Source organism: Colobus angolensis, unplaced genomic scaffold, assembly GCF_000951035.1.
Source record: "Colobus angolensis palliatus isolate OR3802 unplaced genomic scaffold, Cang.pa_1.0 Scaffold8, whole genome shotgun sequence".
NCBI classification, from domain to species: Eukaryota; Metazoa; Chordata; class Mammalia; order Primates; family Cercopithecidae; genus Colobus; species Colobus angolensis.
In genome coordinates this window covers 6,849,537-6,858,004 of record NW_012121820.1, presented here as the reverse complement: position 1 = coordinate 6,858,004, position 8,468 = coordinate 6,849,537, and the positions used below count along the sequence as shown (strand labels likewise).

The 8,468-nt window shown below is 49.1% G+C and overlaps 1 pseudogene; it reads right to left on the bottom strand.

Annotated features, from left to right (window-relative positions):
• The window catches only part of LOC105502587, a 140,696-nt pseudogene that overhangs the window by 1,272 nt on the left and 130,956 nt on the right, over window positions 1-8,468 (bottom strand).

Genomic DNA, 8,468 nt, shown 5'->3' with positions numbered 1-8,468 from the left:
TTTCTTTCTTTCTTTCTTTCTTTCTTTCTTTCTTTCTTTCTTTCTTTCTTTCTTTCTTTCTTTCTTTCTCTTTCTTTCGATAGAGTCTCACTCTGTCACCCAGGCTGGAGTGCAGTGGTATAATCTCAGCTCACTGCAGCCTCTGCCTCCCTGGCCCAAGTGATTCTCCTGCCTCAGCCTACTTAGTAGCTGGGATTACACTGGGATTATAGGCACCCACCACCATGCCCAGTTAATTTTTGTATTTTTAGTGGAGACGGGGTTTCATCATGTTCGCCAGGTGGTCTCGAACTCCTGACCTCTGGTGATTCGCTTGCCTCAGCCTCCCAAAGTGCTGGTTTTACAGATGTGAGCCACGGCACCCAGCCCAAATTCAGGACTTCTTATTATATGACATACTTTCTAGGAAACTTGCAGTTTCACCTCTTTTAGATGACAGATTACTTGCAGTCAAAGCGCGTTTGATGACACAAAGCCCAGGCAAACAACACAGACATGTGCCAAATGTTCCCTTGGGTGGAACCCAGGGATTTGCATTTCTAAGAAGCTCAGGGGACCCCAGTTTGAGTATCATTGAGCCCAACCATTTCTTGGTCGAGAGTAGGAGCCTGCAGAGGGGACAGAGCTCAGGGGTCAGACAGACCTGTTTCCAACTTCATCTCCATCCCACACTAGCTGGGTGACTTTGCACGAGGGAGTCAATCTCTTTGAACCTGAGCTGCTTCATAACTAAATTGAGGATGATGAAAGGACTCCTGTTTTTCTCCTCAAATCTGTATCTCCAGCCATTTTCTCCATCTTTGTACATGACAGTTCTATTTTCCAGAAGTTACAGAAGCCCCAAATACTGGAGTTATCCTCGAGAACTTTCGTTCACGCACGCCTCACCTTCAATCTGTCTGAAAAACCTGTGAGTTCTACCTTCAATTGTATGCATGGTGAGACCATTTCTCATCACCTCCATCACTACCATGCTGGTTCAGGCCTGCATTGCTTCCTGCCTGGGCCGTGGCTGCTCACTCCTTGCTGGCCCGTGACTCCACCTCACCCCCAACAGTCTGTGCCTCACACACAGCACCAGAGCAATTGCTAAAATGAATAAGCACATCACGGCCCTCCTCTGCTCGGCTCCCACAGCTCTCACCTCATTCACTCAGAGCAAGAACTGAAACTCTACCATGGCCTTCAAGGCTCTTGGAGATCTGGCTTCCTGGTACCTTCTGCCCCATTTCAGCTCCCCGCACTCCCTACTCTGCTCCAGCTGCCTTGGCCTCCTTGCTTTTCCTTAAGCACACCAAGCAAGCTTCTTCCTTCTGCCTGGAACCATCTTCTCCAGGTATCTACATGGCTCCTTCTTTTGTTTCCTTCTGACCACTGCGCAAATGTCACCTCCTCAGTGAGGCCCACCCTGATTGCATACCTAGATTTCCACTCCACCCAACCTCTTTTGTCGCTTTTGTTTCTCCCTGTCCCACTTCACTAAGTGTATATTTGTTTGCCTATTCGTTTATTTCCTCTCTTTATGTATTGAAACGTAATTTCCACAAAAGCGAGGTTCATATCTGTTTTGCTTTTTTTAATTTACATTTAATTTACATGCAGTAACATTCACTTTTTGAAGCACATTTCTATGAGCTTTGATAAATGCAAGTCATGCAACCATCACCAGAATCAAGACACAGAACAGTTCTGTCATCTCCAAAAATATCTTCCAGCAACCCCTGGATAGTGAGGCCCTCCTCCCACCCTGCCCATTGTCAATCATGGATCTGGTCTCTCCTCTGTAGTTCTGCCTTTTCTATTCAATATGTATGATATAAAAGACACATAGCATGCAGTCTTTGGGGACGGGCTTCTTCCTTGCAGCAGAATGCTTCTGAGATTCATCCACGTTGTTGCGTCCATCAATCGTCTGTTTCTTTTTATTGGTGACTCATAGTTTATCCTATGAATGAGCCACTTGTTGATCCATTCCCCAGGTGAGGGCCATTTGGATTGTTTCTAGTTCTTGGTGATTGGGAATAAGCTGCTCTAACCCTGCATGTACTAGATTTTGCATGAACAAAGGTTTTCATTTCTGTAGGTTACACACCAGGAGCGGGATTGCAGGATCATGTAAGTGTGTGTTTAACGTCATAAGAAACTGCCATGCTGTTTTTTTCAGAGTGGTTGCACCATTTTACTTCCCGTGAGCGATGTAGGAGCCTGATAGCTGTTCTGCATTCCCACATCTGTTTTTTCTCATCATTGAATTTCTACCACCAAGCATAGAACCTGGCACTGGTAGGTGCCCAACAAATAGGCACATAGTAGGTACACAAAAATATGCATACCTACTATGTGCATATGGAGGCTATCACACAGTGGGACCGGGAGGATGAATTAGGGTAAAATGTACAGAGATCTTGGGACAGTACCTGGCCCTTAGTACCTGAGGATCATTGCTAACAGTAGAGGCCACTCTCCCCAGGGCAGGGCCACAGGGCAGGGGCCTCAGCTCCAGCCACACAGAGAGACTGCCTAGCAGAACCCTCCTCTATGCTAATCTCTGGTTCCCTGAGCTCTAGGCTTTGGAGATAGAAAGATCTTCTCCCTCCAGGAACTGAGGAGGTAAGAATCTGACGCCACCCCAGCAAGACCCCCAATGCTACAAACACTTCCTGAGCCTCTCTGTGCCCCCCTCCACCCCAGCCTAGGAGGAACCCAGGAGACCTGGCTCCAGCTGTGTTTTCCTTGTCTCCGCACTCAAAAATGGGAGGCCCATAGGCCAAGGAATGGAGTAAATCTGTTTTCCTAGCTGGCCTTGTCCCCTCAAGGGGACACCAGTGCCCCCACGCTGCTGAGGTTTCTCCCACTTTAGCCAAGCTCTTTGGCCGCCCTTGTCCACCCTCACTGGGGGCCTGTTTGCCAGAATCTTTCAGCACCTTTTCTTTTTCACAATCACTCTGACCCTTTTGCTATTGTTTTTGTAGGTTAATTGAGTACATTCTCCTCTCGGTGGAGACCGCAGGCAGGGCCAAGCACAACAGGCCCAGCGTGAAGGGGGCCTGGGAGGCCCATCCCACCTCTGCAGCCTGGGGCCTGCTCAGGCAAGGGCAGGGGAACATTGATGGGGCCAAGATGTAACTGACCTTGCCTGCAGGCAGCGGCTAGCTGGGGTGGGGGACGCAGGCGAGGAGAGTGTCAGGCCTCCCTTTCAATCCCTGCTCTTCCTTCTTCCTCTTTTTTGTTTTCAGAGCAGATTATCCCTAAATTCTCCTTCAGTTGGTATTTTCTGAGCACCTTCTAATAGCAGAAAACTGTAGCACGATGTGAGGTGGAATGACTGATGGGAATGAGGCTTGCAGTGGTCTCACCCGGGGGAGTTTGTGCCCCAGGGGCCACTCAGCAACGTCTGGAGACTGTTTTGGCTGCTGGGGCTGGGCAGGGGGGTCCTGCTGACACTTAGTGGGTAGAGACCAGGGATGCTGCTAACTTTCTACAATGCACAAGACGAGCCCGTGTAACAAACAGTGATCCAGGCGGGATGTCAGCAGCGCTGAGGGTGAGAAAGCCTGGCTCCTCACTGTCCCGTTGTATGGATGAGGAGACTGAGGTCCTGGGCAGTTAAGTGACATGTCCAAGGACACACAGGATTTCAACCCAGAGGCCTGACTCTGCTGTCCCCATGCACCTCCCAATCCTAGAGCTCATCAAGGGACGGGGAAAGGAGTTAGGAGGGACACGGATACTGGGGGAGTTGACCTGGGTGTGGGAGTGGAGCTCTGGGGGCCTTCCACAGAGGATGAGGGGACTGGGGAATTTGGAAAGACTCCCGGGGGATGGGAGAGTCTGTCATGATTCCCTTTGACATCCATTTCTGGTACGGGAAAAGCCTGCTTTGAAATTTAGGGGTGAGGGGAACACCTGTCACCCCCACACAGCACTTCCGGCACATCCTGGGAGGTGTATTGCAGTAGCAAAAGATGAACAGCAGAGGGCGGGAGGGTTCCTTTGCCTCCTATTTACCACCTTTTCATCATAAAGGCGATAGGTGTGCCTTAAAGAAAACTGCGGAAAGCCCCAAAAAGCAGAACAAAGAAACCTACATTGCCCAGAATCCCACCTCCCGGGACAGTTGAACATTTAAATCGTGAATACTTTTTTCCTGCCTTTTTCCCCAGACAACTTTGTTGACATTTTTTATTCTGTTTTGTTTTGCTTTCCAACACAGGTGCCATCAGCCCGTACACGTGATTCTGCAGCCTGGATTTTCACATAACATTCTATCAGAAGCTTTTCCCTTTGTCTGAAAAGCCCATGTCATCCTCAGTCCCTGGACCGCTAAGGAGTCAGGGCATGTGTATTAGGCCGTTTTTCAATTTCTGTAAAGAAATATCTGAGGTTGGGTAATTTACAGAGAGAAGAGATCTCATTGGCTGGTGGTTCTGCAGACTATACAAGCACGGCACAGGCATCTGTTTCTGGGGAGGCCTCAGGAAGCTTCCAATCATGGCGGAAGGCAAAGGAGGGGCAGGTGCATCCCATGGTGAAAGAGGGAGAAAAGGGGGGCGTCCCAGGCTCTTAAACCACCAGATGTGGCATGAACTAACTAAGGGAGAACTCACTCATCACTAAGGGGGTGGCGCTAAACTTTTCCTGAGGGACCCATCCCCAGAATTTAATCACCTCCCACAGTGCCCACCTCCAACACGGGAATCACATTTCAACATGAGATTTGGAGGGACAGACCTCCAAACCACATCAGCACACATCCATTCAGCAGATGTGTTTCGGGCTCCCATGTGTGAGAGGCTGTGACAAGCAAGGAGATCAACTGGGTCTGTGCTCTGGCTGGAGCAGAGGGACCCCACCCAGGATCATTTCAGATGGGGCAGTGCACAGTGATGGAGTTAGATATCTGGGTTGTGTCACTGGGGGGCCTCTCCAAGGAGGGGACATTTGGACGGGGACCTAGATGACCACCAGGAATCTGCTGGAGCTGCAGGGATATGCCTTGCACATAGGAGGGACACATGAGAAAGGAGAAAGGCCTATTTTGGATAAAGATTCCCCCAGGACTGGGCGAGGGATGGAACATGGGACGTGAAGGACATGAGGGGTCTCAGATGCCGGCAAGTCTCCTTCCTGGGCCTTTGGGCAGGTCGTGGTACCATACACGGTGGCAGAGAAGGAAGGATGACACTTAGGCCTGCTGCCCCTGCTCCCCCCTTGATATGATTTGGCTCTGTGTCTCCATCCAAATCTCATCTCGAATTATAATCCCCATGCGTCAATGGAGGGAGGTGATTGGATCATGGTGGTAGTTTCTCCCATGCTGTTGTCACAATAGTGAGTGAGTTCTCATAAGATCTGATGGTTCTATAAGTGCTTGACAGTTTCTCCTTCAGAGTCTCACTCTCTCTCCTGCCACCGTGTAAAACGTGCCTGATTCCCCTTCTGCCATGATTGTAAGTCTCCTGGGGCCTCCCGAACTATGCAGAACTGTGAGTCAATTAAAACCTCTGTCTTTAAAACTTACCCAGTCTCAGGTATTTCCTTACAGCAGGATGAGAACAGACCAATACACCCTCTCTTCCCAGAGCCCAATATTCAGCAGGCGGGAGGAAGGAGCACTTTCTGCTTCTCTTTCATTAGTGAGGATAAAGAGGGATAGTGCCAAAGGAGGATAAGGACTCAATTTCATTCTAATAAAAATGGGAACCCCTTACACTTTATTTAAAATATCATTGTTTGTTTGCTCTTTCAGATTGCAAAAATAATCACTAGTCATTATAGAAACATGTAAAAATATAAATAAGTACAAAGGGAATAGTGGTTCCCTATGATCCCATTGTCCAAGGACCCTCCACAAGCCTTTCAGGGTATTCCTTTATAGTAAGACCTTCATCAGTGTCTGTGTCTGCATTTATTCATCCATTCAACAGAATTTTTTGACCACCCACTATGTGCCAGTCTTTTTTTAGATGCTAAGGATGTAGTACAGAATAAAAACACAAAACCCCCGTTATCATAGAGGTGACATTCCAGCGAGCGCAACAAACAAAATAATCAGTAAAGGATGCAGTACAGTCTGTTATAAGGGTAGAGGTGCCGTGGAGAAATGAAAGCAGGGAACCCGGAGGCGGATTCTCAATGGGGTTTGGATTTTAAGTGGGGTGCTCAGGGAAGGTGTCACTGAGAGGTGACATTTGAACAGAGGCTTGAATTTTTGGAGGGAGTGAGGCATGAGGGCAGCTGCGGGGGAGGGAAGAGAGAATAGCAGGTGCAAAGGCCCCCAGGAGGCGAGCCTGGGTGGTTCAGGAGGTGCCAGAAGGTCAATCGGTGAGTGCTGGGTGAGCAGGGGTGGTGAGGGGTGGGGAGGATAAAGAGGAAGTTGGGGAGCAGACCTCATAGGGGTATGGGGCACACTGAGAGGACCATGTTTTGCTCTGAGTGACATGTGAAGCCAGAGCAGGAATTTGATTTCTCTGTAAGTGTTTTATTATCAATCCAAACTAAACTAGAGAGAACAGTAAGATCAACCCCACATATTCATCCCCCAGCCCCATGTACAGTCCATCTGGCTTCACTGATTTCCACCCCACTGGATGGTTTTGAAACAGATCCTGGCACCACCTCATTTCATCTGTGTACATTTTGTAAATGTCACCAAAATCAGGATTTTTTTCCAACATAATCTCAATGCCATTATCTTGATTTCAAACGTTACCAATCATTCCTTAGTGTTATCAGAATTCCAGTCCATGTTCGGATGGATGTCCCTCATTCTCTCAATTCGTTTTCGCCGTGATTTGTTCAAACTAGGATCCAAACAAGGTTGTTTATGATCGCTGAGCTGTTCCTTACATCTTTTTAAATCTATGGCTTCCCCTTCTTCTGTTTTTCTCCTTGCAGTGTATTAGTTGAAGAAACTGGGCTGTTCATTCTCTAACGTTTCCCATATTTGTAGCACTTATCTCCTTTGAATATGCCATATAATTTATTCTTCTTATTAAAAAAAAAAAAAAGTCCTCTCTCCCCTACTAGAAAGCAGTCTCCCGAGAGCAGCACTGTTGGTCTGCTTTGTTCCCTGCTGTGTGCCCAACGCCAGAGCCTGGCACAGAATTGATGACCCATAAGAGGATGGCTAACACTGAAAATACTGGCTATTGTTTCCCAGCATTACAGAAGAGGAAACTGAGGCTCATAGAGGTTAAGTGAACTTCGAAAGGTCACACAACCAGGAAGCGAGGAGACTGGAATTTGAACTCAATCTTTCAGGCTTAGCAATCAATTTTAACAACCACACATCACACTCTCCCCCGACCCAGCTCCCTCCTTCTCCACAGATGGTGGCCGTTTGTGAAAGGATGCAGCTCCAAAGACAATTCCCCAGGACCCTCGGGGTCCTGCTGTCCTAGGAGTGCTGGTGCCTGCTGGAAGCTGAGTCCCACTGGAGAGACAAGGCCATGCTGGGCCACCAGGGACACTTGTCCTCCATGAGGCAGTCTCAGCAGCCCTGTGTGTCTCAAACTCCCCAGCATGGGCTTGAACCCCAGGGGCTCCTGAAGGCGAGGACCCCCAGCGCTCGCTGAACATTTGGTTCATAGTAAGTGACCAAGAAGCTGCTGGGAGACAACAGACCCAGCAAAAGTGGTCAAGATATCTGGGCCGCACCACTGCTAGGCCTGCCAGGCTCTGTCTCCTGCCCCCTGCGTCAGGCCCTGCCTCCAGCCAGCCAGCCTCCAGGTCAGTGCTGCTCAGTGGTTCTCAGACCAGCAGTTTCTGCACACACCAGCACCTTGCTGGAAAGGCAGGGTGGAACACCCCGAGGGTGTGGTACACAGAAAGACCAGGAGCCATAGGTGCTGGGGTAGACCCCGCGATCTGGGCTTTCGCAAGCCCCAGAGGCTCTGATTGCAGAGATTTCTTGGTTCTCAGTATCCTTGAGCAGAGCCTTCTTTGAGTGTTGGGCCCAGGACAGCCAACTCCTTGGTTTGTTGATTAGTGGGAACCACTGGGCTTCTTCTCAAATGGGTCTAACCATTTATCTGGGTGCAGGAAAGTGGAATTGCAGGGCTGGGAACCATGAGCCTGAGCCTCATGTTGAGGTCCTCTGGGGTCCCAAGGTCTGCTCGGTCTAGCATGCACAGGGTTAATAGCTAAGCCAGCTTCTCCAACTCAGATGCCTCCCAGCATCCTCTCTTCCATCTTCCTGTTTATTTCTTTCATGGCTTCCATCACCACTGAAAGTTGGCACCAATTTGCTGTCTTGTGTGTCTGTCTCGCCCACCATCAAGCATGCCCCTCACCCACCCAGCCGTGAGCTCCACGAGAATGGGGTCTTGTCACTTTGTTCCCAGCACCCAAAATAGTGTTTGGCCCATAGCAGGCACTCAAGGAATAGATGCTCGATGAACGAATGAGTGAATGAGTGAATGAACGAATGAATGAATGAGAACAAGAAGAAGAACCCATGGAGTGAG